General features: G+C 35.0%; 1 long non-coding RNA gene across 1 annotated transcript; it reads left to right on the forward strand.

The window, feature by feature from the left end:
- The first annotated feature begins 1,599 nt into the window (after positions 1-1,599).
- Positions 1,600-7,613, forward strand: LOC308668087. Its single transcript, XR_014026442.1, has 2 exons — positions 1,600-1,801; positions 6,349-7,613. It is a non-coding gene; the product is annotated as an uncharacterized lncRNA (long non-coding RNA).
- The last annotated feature ends 3,214 nt before the right edge of the window (positions 7,614-10,827 follow it).

The raw sequence follows: 10,827 nt of genomic DNA on the forward strand, positions 1-10,827 counted from the left end.
TGGAGGACACACCATAAAATTACCGAATGGTGTGCAGAAAAAAAACCCTATGCCTCTCCAAATTTACAGCAATTAATAATACATAGATGAGTGAAAAGGGGAAAGATGCAGGTTGTGATCCACCAATGTATTGATTTATACAGTGAAAATTCATATTTTGGATGGCTGAAGGATAAAGGATATGGAAGTTGTGCAAGGTTCAGATGACAAGAAGAACATGCAAGACTCGGCTAAAAAATCCAGCTGCAAAAATGGATGGATCAGTAGTTTTTGTAAGGTGGAACTTAGGATAAAAGCTTTGTATGACTCTGAAATTCTTTTCATAAATGTAACTACTACTTAAAGGAGAGCTACACATGCCATCTTATTTAATAGCTGTGTCCATTAAAAATTTCTACCCAGTTTCTACACTTTAGAAATTGTAATTCAGTACATCTGGACTACATTAGGCTAGGGAATACATTATTTATTGACTAGCAGTTCTAATTGCTTTTGAATGCTATTAGGATTGCATAAAAACGGATAAGAAGTGCATCAAACTGATTGGCCAATGCTTCACAGAAAGTTGAACCAGGTCTTCAGCTGATTTGGCTGGTCTCTTTTTGAAATCCTGTATACATGCAGCCCAATCTTGTTAATGCTGAAATAATTAAATCCCACTGATTTATGCTTATTTCTAAATAAAAAGATGCTTGTGTTCTTGATATTACAGAAAAATGTGTTCAGTGATATGGTAGCTAGAAACAAGTACTGACAGTTTCCACTGACAGAGTAACACACGTTGAATGCCATGTTGCAATACCTTTCCTTGCTTTAAATGGGCAAGAAGAAACTTGAAAAATTATTAACAATTATATAGCTGAAATAAAAGTTATTTATTTAACTGTAATCTCAGTTAAATCTACTTGCACAAAGAGCTGGTGACAATAGCTGTATAACCTTTGCTCCAGAATACTTTGGCTCATGTATTATTTTTTCCAATTCATTTCTTATTCTTTGAAACTAAACAGATTTGAACTGCTGCCCAATTGCAATATGAATTAGAACAAATATATGAAAAATATAGTGTAAATTATTTTATTTTTTTAAAAAAAGTGCAGCTGTTCTTAGTAATTCAGAATTCTTGTTCAATTAGGCTAAAATTTGAAAAGACCAGAAATACTAAATGCCACTTGAACTGTAACAGAAGAAGAAAATGTAATAAAATTATATTTTATCCATTATTATCAAATTAGCTTTGAAGCAATTTAGAATTCATAGGCACTTTGAGCCTTAATTTATTGACTGAGCCACAATATAGATTTGACAATCTTTCCTTGATCTGTTCCCTGAGGTTTTCCAATAGTGAATTCATAACTGAGTCCATCCCCGTTGCTGTGGTCATCCTATTCTCTTTCATTCTCTCTCGCATTTGAGAACATTAATGTTTATCTTCTGAGGAATGCACACATTATATCTGGTCATTCTCACAATCCTGCAGCCAAGATTATGATGGTCTGCAGTCAGAATGAGAGCTTGGGGAATTATTTTCATTCTTTTTCTTTATACTGATAAATCATTGTCATTCATTCATTAGGGTTTACTCAAGTGTGTGAAAAGAACTGTAGTGTTACCAAGCTAATTTATTGTATTGCTGAATGAAAGACATCGTCTAAACATCCCTGGCAACAGTGACTCATTCCCTCATCACCAAGTACTTAGACCGCTGTAACACATTCTACATGGAGTTGCCTAATTACCTTTGGAAATTATCAAGAAACTGCTGCTTGCAGGTCAAGTGTGGCAACAAGGATTTTGGCAAGTAAGTACTCATGTAATACGACAGTAGCTGTATTAGGTATAAATAGCTTTCAAAGTGCTGGTTTAAATATGAAAAGCTTGGCTATATAATTAACTTTAGAGGGCATCTTCTCAATGTAAAATCTGCCTGGTTCATGCATAAAGGAATGGAAGATTCCTTAGAATCCTCTCCCTATGAGACCGTAAGGAGGTATGGAACACCTTTCTTTCAAATATACAGTATCTTATGCTCCCTCTATGTTAGCTTTCTGAAAAGCTGAATGTCATGCTCAACATTTAAAATCTTTATCTGAAATTTTGCAGTGACTGGACTATAAAAGTACATATGAAATATAGCAAATATGTTTAATACACAATACAAAATAAGCCATAATAAGATGGAATATTATACCTTTGCATCAGTAAAAAGTTAAGTCAAAGGCTGAGAGACCAGATTTCATAAAGCCTACTGTTGGGATCTGGTATGAGAGTATCTTTTTTTTTTTTTGCATTCAGGTATGCCAAGTACACAATTCTTTATGAGTAGATCAATTCCAAAATTTAGGAATCTATTTTAATAACACAATACAGTAGCATCTTTAAATCTAATTTACTAAAACTTTATCAAAGATTAAAGACACCTTGCCAATTTGGAATAAAAATGAACATGATAAAATAGTATTAATGAATAATCTAATCTAATCTAATCTATTGCAGTAAAGAAAAGTGTAAACCAAATCTTTATAAATAATCACTGAAAACTCCAATATAAGTGGAAAGAGATTTCTGAGAAACCCCACTTTAATATAGTGCAAAAATAGAGGGGAACACATAGAAGTTCACCTTTTTGTGAGGTACCCTACCATCAACCTATAAAACTACACCCTCACTCTTAGTATTCCTAGTATTAAAAATATAGCTTTTTAAGTATGTCCACTAAAGAGAGAAGATGGCAAGGAAGTAACAGGCAGTAGAGAGAAAACAGAGCTGATTAACTCATTCTTTACATCAGTCTTCACACAAAAAGAGATGGTAGCCCAACATAACAAAAAACAAACAAACCTGACTCAAAAACAGTAACTGAGAGGGACCTGGGAGTCCTACTAGATGATCACTTGACTATGAGTTAGCAGTGTGCAGCAGCAGCCAAAAAAGCTAATACAATCCTGGTTTGTATAAACAAAGGCTTAGAATCAAGATCACGTGAAGTATTAGTACTGCTTTATAAAACCCTAGTGAGACCACACCTGAAATACTGCAACCAATCTTGGTCACCATACTACAAAAAAGATGTTGACATTTTGGAAAAAGTTCAGAGAAGAACAGCTAAAATGATCAAAGGTCTGGAGACTAAAACATATGAAGAACAGCTGCAGGACTTGCGTTTGGCTAGTCAAAAGAAAAGAAGAAACGGGATGACATGATAGCAGTATTCTAGTATTTGAGGGGCTGCCACAAAGAAGAGGGCGTCAAACTATTCTCCAAAGTCCCGGAGGGCAAGACAAGAAACAATGGTTGGAAACTGACCAAAGAGAGAAGCAACCTAGACAGTCACTTATCTGAAATGGTATAGATTCTCCTGCTTGAGCAGGGGGCTGAACTAGAAGACCTCCAAGGTCCCTTCCAGATTCTATTCTATTCTATTCTATTCTATTCTATTCTATTCTATTCTATTCTATTCTATTCTATTCTATTCTATTCTATTCTATTCTATTCTATTCTGTCCCAAGTGAGAATAGAATATGTTCCTAAATTGGAATGAATCTGGCTCCTTCATTATAAAATGCTTTGGTTTTTATGATAATGGTATTATGATCATATTAAATATATATTGATTTTTTCCCCTTTCTCTTCAGTTGTGTTCGATTCTTAGAGACTTTTTGGATAAGTTCCTGCAATTTTTTCTTGGCCAGGTTTTTCAGAAGTGGCTTGCCATTGCCTCCTTCTTAGGGCTGAGAAAAAGTGACTTGCTTAAGGTCACTTAGCTGTCTTTGTGCATAAGGTGAAATTTAACCACTACACCAAAATGACTGTCTGTATGTTGATAGTATTTACCTTTATTTGCCGTATTTCATAATTCTGATTTTTTTAAAAAAAATATATTGTAATGTATTGTACATATTGCAAACTAGTGTGGTGTAGTGGTTTAGATGCTCAATTAAAGAGGGGAGACCCTGGTCCTAGTCCTCCCATAGGTCCATGGGTTGGATGGTTGACTTTGGGCTAATAATTCACTTTCAGCTGTGGAATGGCAAGATGAACCAATGTGAAATGTATGTGAATGTGAAGTGTATACTACACTTCAAACATTTACTGACAAGGCTTTTATCCTACAATAATTTAATATAAGATAAGAATAAGAATAATTTTTTTTGATATATCCATGTTAGACCTGCACAAGAGAATTAGTTGTAGAAGAAAACAAATAATACCTATATAAAATTTTAAGAAAACAAACAAACAAAAAGAGATGACTTTTTTGCTGGCAATTTGTGGTCTGATAGTGGCTGGGAGAACATGAGGATTTTAAGAAAGTAAACTTAAAATAAATAAGCCAGATTTAAAAACTTTGAAAAAAAAATAGCTGCCAATCCATGGCTGACAGATCCCTGACTTGTTTCTGTTCAAAATTCTCTTTGGTTTAATTTGCTCCCATTGACAATTTGCTTTCTAGTTTTCATTGTGAATGATGGATTTCAAATATTTAATTCACAAATAAATTATACTTGTTCATTTCAGATGTTACTACCTTTTTGCAGAAATCAAGAACAAACAATTACATTATTGACATACTCTTATTTAACATTATTAACAAAACTCTTATTATATATCTGAACTTTTATCAGTTGTTACACATTTCATTCTCACAAGCTATTCATATAGAAACTACTCCTATGCCTTTATCTTACAGAATCTCAACAAAGTAAATCATTGCTATAATACTTGATAATCTTTGAACTTTGCTTAAGTTAAGATAGAAATGGGTTACTTTAATGTTAAGAAACGTATCTCATGGCTCAAATGTTAAAACATGCTATTTATTGTCTTGCTTTAATGAAGTCTCTTTGATTAAACTTATTGAGCCTACATTAGTTTATCACATGAATTATATAAAATATAAATTATTTACTATTGTCACAGAATAGCATATTGTAAGCAAAGAACTCAAGAAGGGGAGTTGTATGATTATAGGATACTGCATGTACCATCATTTATGTTGGTTATGGTTATGTTGTGTTGTTTACTTTGACTTTCAAGGACATCTCTAGATTAGGGATCCTATCTTGCATAAGATAACACAATGAAGCATAAAACAAAACTGGATTTTGGCTAAACTGTGTCATACTCCCAATGTTCCAGAATTGAGCAATGCTATCTGTAACATAAGCAAGGAATGTTGCATGTAGCTTTGATATTTCTAAGGCTTTTGTGTACCTTCTCTATTTAACTAAACAATTTGATGTGAAATCTTGATTTACCAAGGTTAAGTAGAAGTCAATAGAAGTCACATTTAAATCAAAAATTTAAATTTTAGTGAAGTACCACGCTGAAACATTTTTTCACCAATGTAGATTAAAGTCAAACACAGCAGATGAGTATGGCACTGAAAGAGTTAAGAATGTGATAGCTAAGGGGTAAACTATGGAATGCCCCTCTTCCTTGATGCCCTAAAGCATGGGTCTTCAAACTTGGCATGTCTGGCTGAGGAATTCTGGGAGTTGAAGTCCACAAGTCATAAAAGGGCCAAGTTTGAAGACCCCTGCCCTAAAGCATATGATTATTTTGCTGTATTTGTCAAATTTATAAATTTACTTTTATTTCATACGTTTAATTTACTAATACTACTCCTACTACTCCTATTATTATTGTTATTGTTGTTATTATTATTATTGCTATTATTATTACTATTATTCTGTTCATTTAACCTGAAAAATAATAGTTTGATGGATATATATGTATGTATATGTACGCATGAAAATAAATCAGTACAATAATAAATGTAAATGAAAAACTAAGAGCAGACATTTTGTTTATCACTAGGTGGCTCCAGTCATCTAGTTATCTTCTTATAATACATCCTTATAATCTGTTATCATGCTAGACGAATACATTCATTTATAACAAATTTAATACATACTATTTAAAAAATAACTTTATTTATATACTGAATATATTTCTGTTTCCTGTTATGTTTAACAATATATTCTGAAGAAAAACATATTCTACATTCAGGTCCATCTTGCCTGGTTACAAAGTCAGAAGTGGCTAAGGAATTCATGGTCACTATGGAAACCATTGACCTGACCCAGATTACTGAGGGCATAACACATTGCAGAAGACACATTTGATCTTGTGTGGGTCTTGGGACAGTGACAATGTCATTTTGAGGTGGAAATGTTACCATTACTTTTCATAATCATATGCAACATGATTAGTATATGAAGCCACAGGACAAGGTCATATACTAGCATGGAATTAATATCAATATCCTGATGATATTCAATTGTATATTTCTATCCTTGGCCTATCAAGTAATGTTACCAATGTTTTTTTGTTTTTTCCCCCCAGTGCTGGTGACTGCCTGGATTTGGATGGAGAATATCAAGTTTTGGCTTAATCCAAGCAACAACAGCTCTATTCAAGTTACAGATTTTAAAAGCCACCAGACGTGGGAATTTTCATCATTAATTCCACATGGGGTAGTACTCCATGAGACAGAACTAGTGTACACTTTGGGGGTTCTTTTGGACTATTGACTATTGCTCAAAGAGCCAGGAGAATTGTTGAACAAATCTATCTAATGCACCAATTGTGCATATTCCTTAACTGGGAAGCACTGTTCTCATTACTCATGCCTTGGTTTTCTCCCAGCTGTATTATTGTATAGTATTCATGGGGTTGCCTTATAAGACCACTCAGTAGTTATAATTGGTCCACAATTCAGCAGTGCAGGTAGTTACGGGCATACCATAGTATGTGCATTATAGCCGGTACGACACAAGCTGCACTACTCCCAATGGGCTCCTGCATTCAATTAAAGTGCTATCACCTAAAAAGCACAATATAGTGCTGGGTTATTTATTGGGCTATTGAAATCTGATAATTTCTGTTTTCCCATAAGAGCCACAGGACAGGCATAGTCATGCCTCCCAAGTAATATCATCTGATGGGACTGAGTAAAATTTCATTCTCTGTCACAAAACCTGGCCTGTAAGACAACGTACCCCTGAGATGGGGATGGCCCTGACTCTGGTGGCCTTTTGCAATATGTTGAAAACCTGTTTCTCTCCTCAGCCTTGAGCTAGGCTGTAAATGACCCTGTACTATAAGAGTTTTGGTGGCACAGTGGTTAGAATGCAGTATTGCAGGCTAACTCTGCTGACTGCCAGTAGTTCAAACTTGACCGGCTCAAGGTTGACTCAACTTTTCATCCTTCCAAGGTTGATAAAACGAAGAGCTAGATTGTTGGGGGCAATATGCTAACTCTGTAAACCACTTAGAGAGGGCTGTAAAGCACAGTAAACTGGTATATAAGTCTAAGTGCTATTGCTATTAGAATAGAAAATGTGGTTGGCTTGGGATGTGATTGTTTTTTTTTCTTTTCTCTTTTTGTTATTTTATTTATATTTATTTTGATATTAGCTACCAAAATTTGCAACTGATTTGGGCAGCCATGCAAATTGATTAAGTAAATGAATAAAATAAACCCAGGTGAGGAAACTCAACTGAATTTCTTAAGGAGCTTGGAACTTGTTTTATATAGTAACAAGATTTTATAGCATCTATAAAATTTTATAGATTTTATAGGGTTGAATAAATCATATTTGACTGTCTTGTCTACCATAACTTATTTTTGGTGAAATGCCTTGGCTACCAAAGATTGTCCATTCCTGGTCAATAAGGTAATTGGGTAAATTTACCTTAAAATGTGAAGCAAACAAACATTTCCTCCCATTCCTAGTTTCTGCAAGGATATATCTTAAGGTAGAATATGCAAAGTTATAGGCCTTATGAGAATTAAATAGGTTTCAATAAGATGTTTAATTAAAGGGTTGAGGTAAAGTAGAGAATCTTGAAATCTATGGTAGGAACTTCAGCCCTCTTATATTAGTAAATTTATTCAACTGGAGCTGTTATTTCCAAGATATATTCATATTCCCTCTGAAGATTGTCTAAGCTTAATATGCTGCATGTTTCTTTCTCAGCTTTGTTCCTCAAGTAAACTAAGGCAATATAAAATAAACCAAAATAAAAATAGCAATGTGTAAATAATGTAACTCATAGAAGAAAAAAATGAGAACAACGACCAGGCAGTTTGATTCAGTCCAGTCTCACTGGACCTAAACAATCAACTTCACTGGAAGAAAGTGCAAACATCTGGAGAAGGGACATCATCAAGTGTATCAGTGACAGGAACAAAAGTAGACCAGACTTTCCCAAGAAAAAAAAGGCATGTGTTGGAGACCCACTACTCATAGGAATGGAATAAGTAATTTGTAGACCAGGCAATCTATCAATGTTGTCTTCCAAATATGTGACTGAGAGACTTACTAAAATAATTTAAACCTATTAACTTTTTCTCTTCTTTCATGGGGATATGAGTGATACAACAAAGACCTGAAAACAATATCAAGAGAATATGAACAGTAAGGCATGAAAGCCAAAGAGATGGGAGCACAGGTGGGGTTTCACCTGTAGTTCCAATGGAAGGACAACATTCAATGAGGGAACAGATTTTTAGAAGCAAATAACTTATTTAAAGAATGGTGCATTGAGAGAACTTTAGATTCCTAGACAACAGTCTAAATTACCTACATGAAGGTCTTCTGCAGAGGAGGGACTACACTTCATAAGAATTGGGAAGAATGTTTTTGGAAAATAATTTGTTCAGCTTAACCAAAGGGATTTACACTAAATGTGGAAGGGGAAGGAGACCTATTTTTAGAACCTAATCCCGAGCATAAACTCAAGACAACCAATTAAGTAGTGTGAAAGAAGAGGAGCTCAGATATAAAACAGGAGATGTAGAAAACAAATGCAGGATCAGTCAAAAAGGATGCAGATGTCTACATACTAATCTTCAAAGTATGAGGAACAAATGGCAATCTTGAAATCCTAGTACATGAGGGCAGGTATAACATTGTTGCCATTACCAACACTTGGTGGGATGGAACTTATGACTGGAACATACTGTTAGGAGGATTTAATTTTTTTTTAAAGGAAACAGACCTAACAAAAGAAGATGTGGAGTTTCCTAATAACCACACCTCTATAGAAATGAAAAAAAGAAAAAGAAAACCAAGGAAAAAAACTTTCTTGAATGCATTTAGAAAAGAAATGGCATTACCGTAAGCATATACTACAGAACACCCAATCAAATAGAGGAAATAGATGAAGTTTTTGCTAATCAGTTAGTTAATATGTGCAGGGAATGAATTCCAGTAGTAATGTGGGACTTTACCCTGACATCAACTGGAAGACAAACCAATTGAGAGATTAAACAAAATCCTGATGAACCAGACAACTTTTTCATCCAAAAGTTAGGGATTACTAATAGGGATTAAATGTAAGGGGTTAAAGTTGTGGGAACTTTGAGGGAAAGTGACCATGTCACTTTTAATTCAACATAATGCAGGCATAAGTAATGGAATAAAGTGAAATTAGTATCTTACACTTTAAAAGAGATGACTTCAAAAAACTTAGAACTTAGAAGGTATTCCATGGATGAAAATCTTAAAGAGGGAAACAACTCAAGATACTTGAGAAACTCTGAAAATGAGATTATAAAAGCCTAGTTTAACACAACACCAAAAAATGATGTCTTTATCATCATGGGGGATTGGAATGCTAAAGTAGGAAGCCAAAAGATAACCGGAATAACAGGCAAGTTTGGCCTTGGAGTACAAAATGAAGCAGGGCACAGGCTGATAGAATTTTGTCAAGAGAATACGATGGTCATAGCAAACACTCTTTTCCAACAACCCAAGAGACGGCTCTACACATGGACATCACCAGACGGTCAACACAGAAATCAGATTGACTATATGCTCTGCAGCCAAAGATGGAGAAGCTCTATACAGTCAGTAAAAACAAGACCAGGAGCTGACTGTGGCTCAGACCATGAGCTTCTTGTTGCAAAGTTTAGGCTTAAACTGAAGAAAGTTGGGAAAAGCACCAGGCCAGTCAGGTATGAATTAAATCATATCCCCGTTGAATATACAGTAGAGGTGACAAATAGATTTAAGGAATTAGATCTGATAGACAGGGTGCCTGAAGAACTATGGACAGAGGTTCGCAACATTGTACAAGAGGTAGCAACCAAAACCATCCCAAAGAAAAAGAAATGCAAGAAAGCAAAATGGCTGTCTGAGGAAGCTTTGCAAATAGCTGAGGAAAGGAGGGAAGCAAAAGGCAAGGGAGAAAAAGAAAGATACGCCCAATTGAATGCAGAATTCCAGAGAATAGCTAGAAGAGATAAGAATGCCTTCTTAAATGAACAGTGCAAAGAAATAGAAGAAAACAATAGAATAGGGAGGACCAGAGATCTTTTCAAGAAAATTGGAGAGATGAAGGGAACGTTCAATGCAAAAATGGGCATGATAAAGGACCAAAATGGCAGGGACCTAACAGAGGCAGAAGAGATTAAGAAGAGGTGGCAAAATTACACAGAAGAACTATACAAGAATGAGCTTAACGTCCCAGATAATCACAATGATGTGGTCACTGACCTCGAGCCAGACATCCTAGAATGTGAAGTGAAGTGGGCCTTAGAAAAGCTGAGCAACAACAAAGCTAGTGGAGGTGACAGTATTCCAGCTGAGCTATTCAAAATCTTAAAAGACGATGCAGTAAAAGTGCTACACTCAATTTGCCAGCAAATTTGGAAAACTCAACAGTGGCCACAGGATTGGAAAAGATCAGTTTACATTCCAATTCCAAAGAAAGGCAGTGCCAAAGAATGTTCAAACTATCGCACCATTGCACTCATTTCTCATGCTAGTAAAGTTATGCTTAAAATCCTACAAGCTAGACTCCAGCAGTATGTGG

The sequence above is a fragment of the Vipera berus genome, assembly GCF_964194415.1.
Source record: "Vipera berus genome assembly, chromosome: 4".
NCBI lineage: Eukaryota > Metazoa > Chordata > Lepidosauria > Squamata > Viperidae > Vipera > Vipera berus.